Source organism: Dipodomys ordii, unplaced genomic scaffold (genome assembly GCF_000151885.1).
Source record: "Dipodomys ordii isolate 6190 unplaced genomic scaffold, Dord_2.0 Scaffold89, whole genome shotgun sequence".
Taxonomy (NCBI): Eukaryota; Metazoa; Chordata; class Mammalia; order Rodentia; family Heteromyidae; genus Dipodomys; species Dipodomys ordii.
Genome location: NW_012267305.1, coordinates 10,168,217 through 10,175,835, shown reverse-complemented (window position 1 = coordinate 10,175,835; position 7,619 = coordinate 10,168,217). Strand labels below are relative to the sequence as shown.

The window sequence follows — 7,619 nt, the reverse complement described above, 5'->3', positions numbered from 1 at the left end:
TTTGTATTTTTTAAACACTGTACTATCAGTGCAAAGTTTCAGTAGACCAAGGATGGCCTGTTGGACAGAAGTAACTGAGGGTCCTTCAATATAATGGACCATTTTTTTTGCTAAGATATAGGCAGGGTAGGAAAAACCAATGAAGATAATAATGTGTCTGAGGAGTAACAGAATGAAGCTGCTACCATATTTAGGAATGAAGGAACTGGAAGAGAGCAGAACTACCTGAAATATGTGGGAACTCTACCTATTGGAAAAGGGTTCCTCCATAGTCATGACTGGGTGAGTATGACAGTCACTACCAAAAGCATAGCCCAGTGTTTCAGTGCTCTGTCTTGTCCTAGAAGATTGAGTGCCACTTCTCACCTCCTTTCTCTCCTATATTCCATGCTAGCTCTTGATTCTGGTAATAGTTTCATTTGCTGTGCGCAAGCTTTTGTGTGCAGCATCTAAACATAAAAAATAGTGAATGAGCGCTGGGAAGGTGGCTCAGTGATAGAATGCTTGCCTTGCATGCATGAGGCCCTGGGCTCGATTCACAGCACCACATAAGCAGAAAAATCCAGAAGTGGTGCTGTGGTTCAAGTGGTAGAGTGCTAGCCTTGAGCACAGAGAGGCTCACGGACAGCACCCAGGTCCTGAGTTCAAGCCACAAGGCTAGGCTTGAGCTGAAGAGCTGAAGGACAACGCCCAGGCCCAGAGTTCAAGCCCCATGCCCAACAAAAACAATAGTGAATGACAATTGTGTAAATCTGGGGCTTAGTTGAAGAGAGCTATAGGCAGGAAGAATGAAAGAAGAGTTAAGGGAGTGCTTTTGACATACATATGTTTAGAAAATAAGAAAACTTGTTAGAATTGTTTCAAAACCAGGGTGGGAGGAGATAAGATAGAGGTCAAATTTCAACCATTTACTTTATATGCATATATAAAGATAACAAAATGAAACTCTTTAACAAAATTGAGATATCCAGTAATAAAACAATAATGAAGAAAAATAAGTAAAATGGTTTTAATGTAAACTTTAAAAAAATAGGCAACTCTAAGCAGAAGAGCTTTCCTTCACCCTATGCTTCTAGCAAGTTCTGCCTAACCATAGTACTAAAACCAACCATAGACTTAAATCTCTGAAATGGTGAGCCAAAATGCATATTTCCTCCTTTAAAATATTTAATCAAGCCCTGAACCAGTAGCTCATGCCTGTATTTTCAGCTAATCAGGAGTCTGGGATCTGAGGATCACAGCTCAAAGCCAGCCTAGGCAGGAAAGTCCATGAGACTCTTATCTACCACTAAGCACCAAAACATCAGAATTGGAGCTGTGCCTCAAATGGTAGAGAGCTAGCCTTGATCAAAAATGTTCAGGGACACCATCCAGGCACTGAGTTCAAGCCCCAGGACAGGCACAAAAAATTAAATCGACAGAGAAATGGGCCTGCAATTACTGCAGTTTATTACCTGCTGGAAAAGAGAGTCAGAAAGAACCTATTAAGGTCACTGTCATCCCTGCTCACTACGTGCATAAGCTACATTCTCTAATGAGCAATGCTTGTGGTTTCATAAGAAAAGCTATAGTACATAATCTAAAATGTACCCATCCAATTATAAGAGATGAAAAGACATAAAAATTCTTATGGGTGCAGTGAGGGGAAAATAGAGCCAAAAACCCCTCTCTTAAGAAGGGGTAGATGTCAGTTTAACAGAAAAAATCACTGCAAAGCTCTCATCAGAAATATGTTCAAGGAATTAAATGTTCTCCTTTTATTGTTCCAACATGGATTGACCTGAAGTGTATTGGGCTAATTGCAATAAACTCGGCACCAAAAGAAAAAAAAAAGACTAAAAGCATGAATAGCAAATGTCACTTATATGTGTCACTCAAACAACAGTTCAGATATCTAGAAAGAGAATAAAGTAGTGATTGCAAGTAGTTCGAAGGGCACAGAGTTGTAAATATGGAGGCTGGACAAGTCTGGAGATATAATGTGCAATATAAAAACTTAATGAATAAAACTGTACTATATTTAGTACTTGTGTCAAAAACAGTTTAGCTACTCTCATGGCACAAAAAAGTAGCTATGTGGCATTCTAGATATATTAACTTCATTTATTATAGTACCCACATTTTATTTGTGTATCCTGTATTGTCATGGGGTAAACTTCAAATATACACAGTAAATTCATTTTCGAAAATAAAGAAAAGAGGGCCTGAGGATGTAGCTCAGTGGTAGAGCACTCACAGCATGTACAAGACCAGGTTTGATCCCCAACACTGCAAAATTAATAAGTAAATAAATAAGTAAAAAGGAAAGAAAGACCTGAAAGAAACCATGCCTAAAGAAGCAAAGGAAAATACAATAACAATTTCTGATCAGAGAATATCTATGAGAGCTATGAATTACTAATAATTTAATGTTATACTTTAATGAGCAACAATAAACTAAGCCCAAAGTGAAGAGAAAAAAAATGAAGTTACAATCATCATAGCAGAAATAATTGAAATAAGTACAGAAGAAAGCAACAGAAATTCCATTAAACTAAATGTTCATTTTTTTCCCCATAAAGATACCAATCAACCAATCCTTAGCTAGTGTAATGGTTTGAATGTCAGAATGTTAATGTGGTGGAAAAGATTCCCCAGGGCAAGAGTGCTGAGAAACAGTAATGGAAAGTGTTTGAGATATGGGAGCCCTGCCCTCATGAACATTACTGCTGTTATCACAACAGTGAGTTCCTTACAAAAGGAACCCTTTTGCCAGGCGCCAGTGGCTCAAGCCTGTAATCAAAGCTACTGAGGAGGCTGAGATCTGAGGGTTACGGTTCAAAGCCATTCTGGGCAGGAAAGTCCATGAGACTCATCCCCATTAAACTACTCAGATAATCGGAAGTGGTGCTGTGGCTCAAGTGGTAGAGCACTTGCCTTGAACTGAAGAGCTGAGGGACAGTGCGCAGGCCCAGTTCAAGCCCCATAACTGACCAAAAAAAAAAATGGGAAAGGAATCCTCTTCCATCCCCTTTTCCTCCCTCTTTCTTCTTGTGTATTTACAAAAAGTACAAAGGAGACACATCATCATTTAAATCATAAATGATCCTAAGCTCTCATTCCCACCCAAGCCCTCCACTCCAAAGCAACATAGATGAAATGAAAGTTGTTGGAAGCAACTTTGTCAAACCTCTAGAAATTAGTCAAACATTTTACAACTGTTCAACTGGGCTTATGCTTCATAGGTAAGTGCTCTACTACCTGAGCCATGCCCCTCTCTAGTTCTTTTGCCTTTTACATGGAAGTCTCATACTTTTGCTAGGCTTGCCTAGAACCAAGATCCTTCTATCTCTGCTTCTCAAGTGTTTGAGACTGTACTTGGGTATCATTGTGGCCAGTATATAAAATTACTCTAATTCATACAATAACCCTAATTGATAGGTATTATTATCTATAATTTTTAAATGGTAAAGCAAAACCAAAGACCAAACATACATCCAACCTGAAATTTCTGGGAGGATATTGGAGTTTGAACTCAAGGCCTCACTCTTGTTATACAAACCCTCCACCACTTGAGCCATGCCTCTGGCCCTTTTTGCTTTAGTTATTTTTCAGATATCACCTTGTGTTTTGCCAAGGGACAGTCTCAGATCATCGTCTTCCTACATAAGGCCTGCTGAGAATCTGAGACCATATACAGGGACTACTATATCCTTCTTATTGGTTGAGATGGAGAGGTCTTGTTAACTTTTTTGCCCCAGCTGTCCTCAAAATTGTGATTCTTCCAGTGTATGCTTCCTGAGTAGCTAGGGTGGCTGGCATTTTATAACTTTATAAAATTATCTGTCTATCCTATCTTCCTTATTATCCTGGACTGCATATTCTATATTGGTACATCCTACTAATTAAAATATCTGTTCATTTCCTTCACATGCCTCAAATCTGTATCTTCTTCTGCATACCTACTACCACTAGCCTAATACACAATTTCTATGCACTACTGCCATAATATCATAACTTTTCTCACCTTTTTTTGTGATTTCCTTTAAAAATGTCCTCTTAAAACAATGCTTACAATACTGAATGGCTATTTAAATGCAACTCTAAAAAACGTGTTAATGATATTGCAAGTGAAAATGGAGGAAAAGGGGATACAGCAATATTTTTTACACAATTGATCAACACACTGTTAATCCTGCAGTGTCACGTAGTGTCTATCTGCATATATGCTTTCAATGGTTTATAACTTTACTGGGAAGGTCAAATGAGTATTGTCAACACTAATACTCCCAAAGAAAAGAGAGCATAGGATAATGTACAAAAATGCATCAAATTAAAAGCCAGATTATGTAATGAAAAAGTACCACTAGACTTATTCTCTTGGTTTCAGAAAATGCTCTGGAAAAAACTGCTTTTTACAAATTAAAAAAACTGAATATATGTAAACTATGAAGTGTCTATATTCTTCTTTTTTTAATCTTTAAAACATGTGCCTACACTCAAATCCATCCACAGCTGTATAATTACATTAAGATATGAGGCTCATTAGTGAGAAGGACACCTCTGATGGAAACTGTGATTACTTTCCACCACCACTTCGCCCATGATTGGCACCTTCTCTGTTCTTCTCAGTCCAAATGGCTTTTCAAGTTACTGGAGGGAGTTTTTCCTCATCATCACAGTGAAGTGCCAGACTTATAATAACCACTGCCTGGAGACAGGAGCTAACAATCTATTACACCAAACTCTGAGAATCAATTAAACTACTTTATTGAATCAATGAGTCAAACTTTCATCAAGGCTCCTCTCTAAGGCCCTAAAGCACAACAATTCTTTCCTCAGATATCCATTATCTCAGTGTTTTCTTTCTAGTCTATATATCTGCCCATTTTTCTTTTCCAGGAAAAGATTCATGCTGTCTGCAGTAGACCAGGGAAGATTGTGCTAGCATAAGACCACTAAATAAAAAATACAGTGAAGAGGAGTTTGGGGATAGAAGGAGAAAAACTTCAACACTGAGTTCATTATACTAAGGGGAGAGGAGAATGCGATCATGATATTTAATGCATATGAAACTAGGGAAATTGAGGGGAGGGGTTGAATTGGAAGGGATGGGAGAGAATGATGAAAGCAATGGCATCAATCAAGACTGTTTGTACTCATAAACTAATTTTTGAATGGTTACTCCTTTGTACAATGACTTCTTCTTCCTATGGTATATCCTCTTTTGTCACTGTATTTGATTTTGGTACCTGTATCTTGTATTTACATTTATCTAATTTGGGGAATAACAAAATACTGAAACAAGGACACAGGATGACCCATTGCAACAATGATATTCACAAGACACTATGTTGAAATGAACTTTACAACTTGGGTAGGGGAGAAGTGGGGGAGGAGAAAAGGGATAGGAGGAGAAAGACAAAGGAAGGGGTAACAATGCTCAACAACAAATGGACTCATTACCTTACTCATGTAATTGCAACCCCTCTGTGCAGCATCTTTACAGTAAAATAAATTTTTTTAAAAATGAAAGTAAGTAATAAGTGACAGATCCCACTGTATGTAATTTCGCAATCATAGTCTGATTCATGTGACTCTAAGTAAGGCTTTTAGTTTTAAGAATAAACAATTTCTTTTAAGAAAGATAGTATAATTGGGCTGGGAAGGTGGCTCAGCAGTAGAGCACTTGCCTTGCATGCATGAGGCCCTGGGTTCGATTCCTCAACACCACATAAGCAAAAAGAAAAAAGCCGGAAGTGGCGCTGTGGCTCAAGTGGTAGAGCGCTAACCTTGAGCTGAAGAGCTGAGGGACAGTGCCCAGGACCAGAGTTCAGGCCCCATGACCGGACCCAAAAACAAATAATAATGTAGGCCCTTCCTTCCTTCCTTCCTTCCTTCCTTCCTTCCTTCCTTCCTTCCTTCCTTCCTTCCTTCCTTCTTTCCTTCCTTCCTTTTTCTCTCTAAAAAAATAAAAAAAGATAATATAATTTAAAAGTCTTACATACCTTTTCTCCAAGATGGCCTCAAATCATGATCTTCTGATTATTAGCTTCCCATCAGTGCCATAAGCCACAAATGCCTGGACAGAGATGAGAATGGAAATATCCCCACAGAAACAACCAAGATTCAGAACATTATAAGGGAATACTTCTCAAACCTTATACTAATAAGTTTGAGAATCTGGAAGAAATGGACAAATTTCTAGCAAATATTGACATGCGCAAACTAAACCAAGATGATTTAAACCAACTTAACAGACCCAAATCAAGCATTGAAATAGAAATAGCAGTAAGAGACCTCCCACCCAAGAAACTTTTGCTTTCTTAAAAAAATAAATTAGGGGCTGGGAAGGTGGCTGAGTAGTAGAGCGTTTGCCTTGCATGCATGAGGCCCTGGGTTCAGTTCCTCAGCACCACATAAGCAAAAAGAAAAAGCTGGAAGTGGCGCTGTGGCTCAAGTAGTAGAGCACTAGCCTTGAGCTGAAGAGCTGAGGGACAACACCCAGGCCCAGAGTTCAGGCCCCACAAGCGGACCCCCCCAAAAATGAATTAAAGAAATGAAATGAATTATAGATAATACCAATATTATAAGGTAAACAAGCAGATATTAAAAACAAAATGATGGCTCTCACATCCATTGCCATACATAGAGACAACACAGGGGCAGGTGAGAGCACAACAGGCAGCTAGCGCCTCAAGGAGGAAAAAGTAAACCTGGCTAAGGAGATCCGAAGAAACCAAGAGGCAAAATGTCATCATATGCATTCTTTGTGCAAACTTGCCAGGAGGAACACAAGAAGCACCTGGGAGCTTTGGTCAACTTCTCAGAGTTTTCTAAGAAATACACAGAGAGGTGAAAGAACATGTCTGCTAAAGTGAAGGGGGAATTTGAAGACATGGACATGGCAGACAAAGCTCATTCTGAAAGAGAAATGAAAACCTACATCCCTGAAAAAGGGGAAACAAAAAACAAGTTCAAGGATCCCAATGCTACAAGAGGCCTCCTTTGGCCTTCTTCTTCCCTTCTGAGTATCACCCTGAAATCAAAGGGGAACATCCTGGCCTTTTAGTAATACTGAGGAAAAGCTGGGAGAGATATGGAACAACACTGCTGCTGATGACAGCAGCCTTATGAAAAGAAGACCGCTGAGCTGAAGGAAAAACAGGGAAAGGATTTTGCTGCCTACTGATGCAGCAAAAAAAGGGAGTCCTAAAGGCTGAAGACAGCAAGAAAAAGAAGGAAGAGGGGGAAGATGAGGAAGATGAAGAGGCTGGAGAATGAAGAGGATGATGATGGTTGTAGTGCAGGTTTTTTCTTGTCTATAAAGCATTTAACTCTCCCCCAGCACTCTACACAACTCATTCCTTTTAAAGAAAAAAATTGAAATGTAAGGCCATGTAAGATTGGTTTGGAAACTGTGCAGTATCTTTTTTTTTTTGTATAGTTAACACATTACCAAATGTGCCTTTAGATAGCCCTGTTGTGGTGGTATTTCCAAGAGCCACTAATCTTGTCTGGTATGGTCTAAGGGGTGTAAATTAGTATGGAAATTTAGAGCAGGTTCTTGTTAGCACACAACACAAATTAGTTACGTACAGTGATGGCAGTTTTTTCATCTTGAGTTGTCTGACACTTAT

At 39.0% G+C, this 7,619-nt stretch overlaps 1 pseudogene; it reads left to right on the top strand.

Annotated features, from left to right (window-relative positions):
• Nucleotides 1–6,599: 6,599 nt before the first annotated feature.
• Nucleotides 6,600–7,263, top strand: LOC105992858 (annotated as a pseudogene).
• Nucleotides 7,264–7,619: the final 356 nt, after the last annotated feature.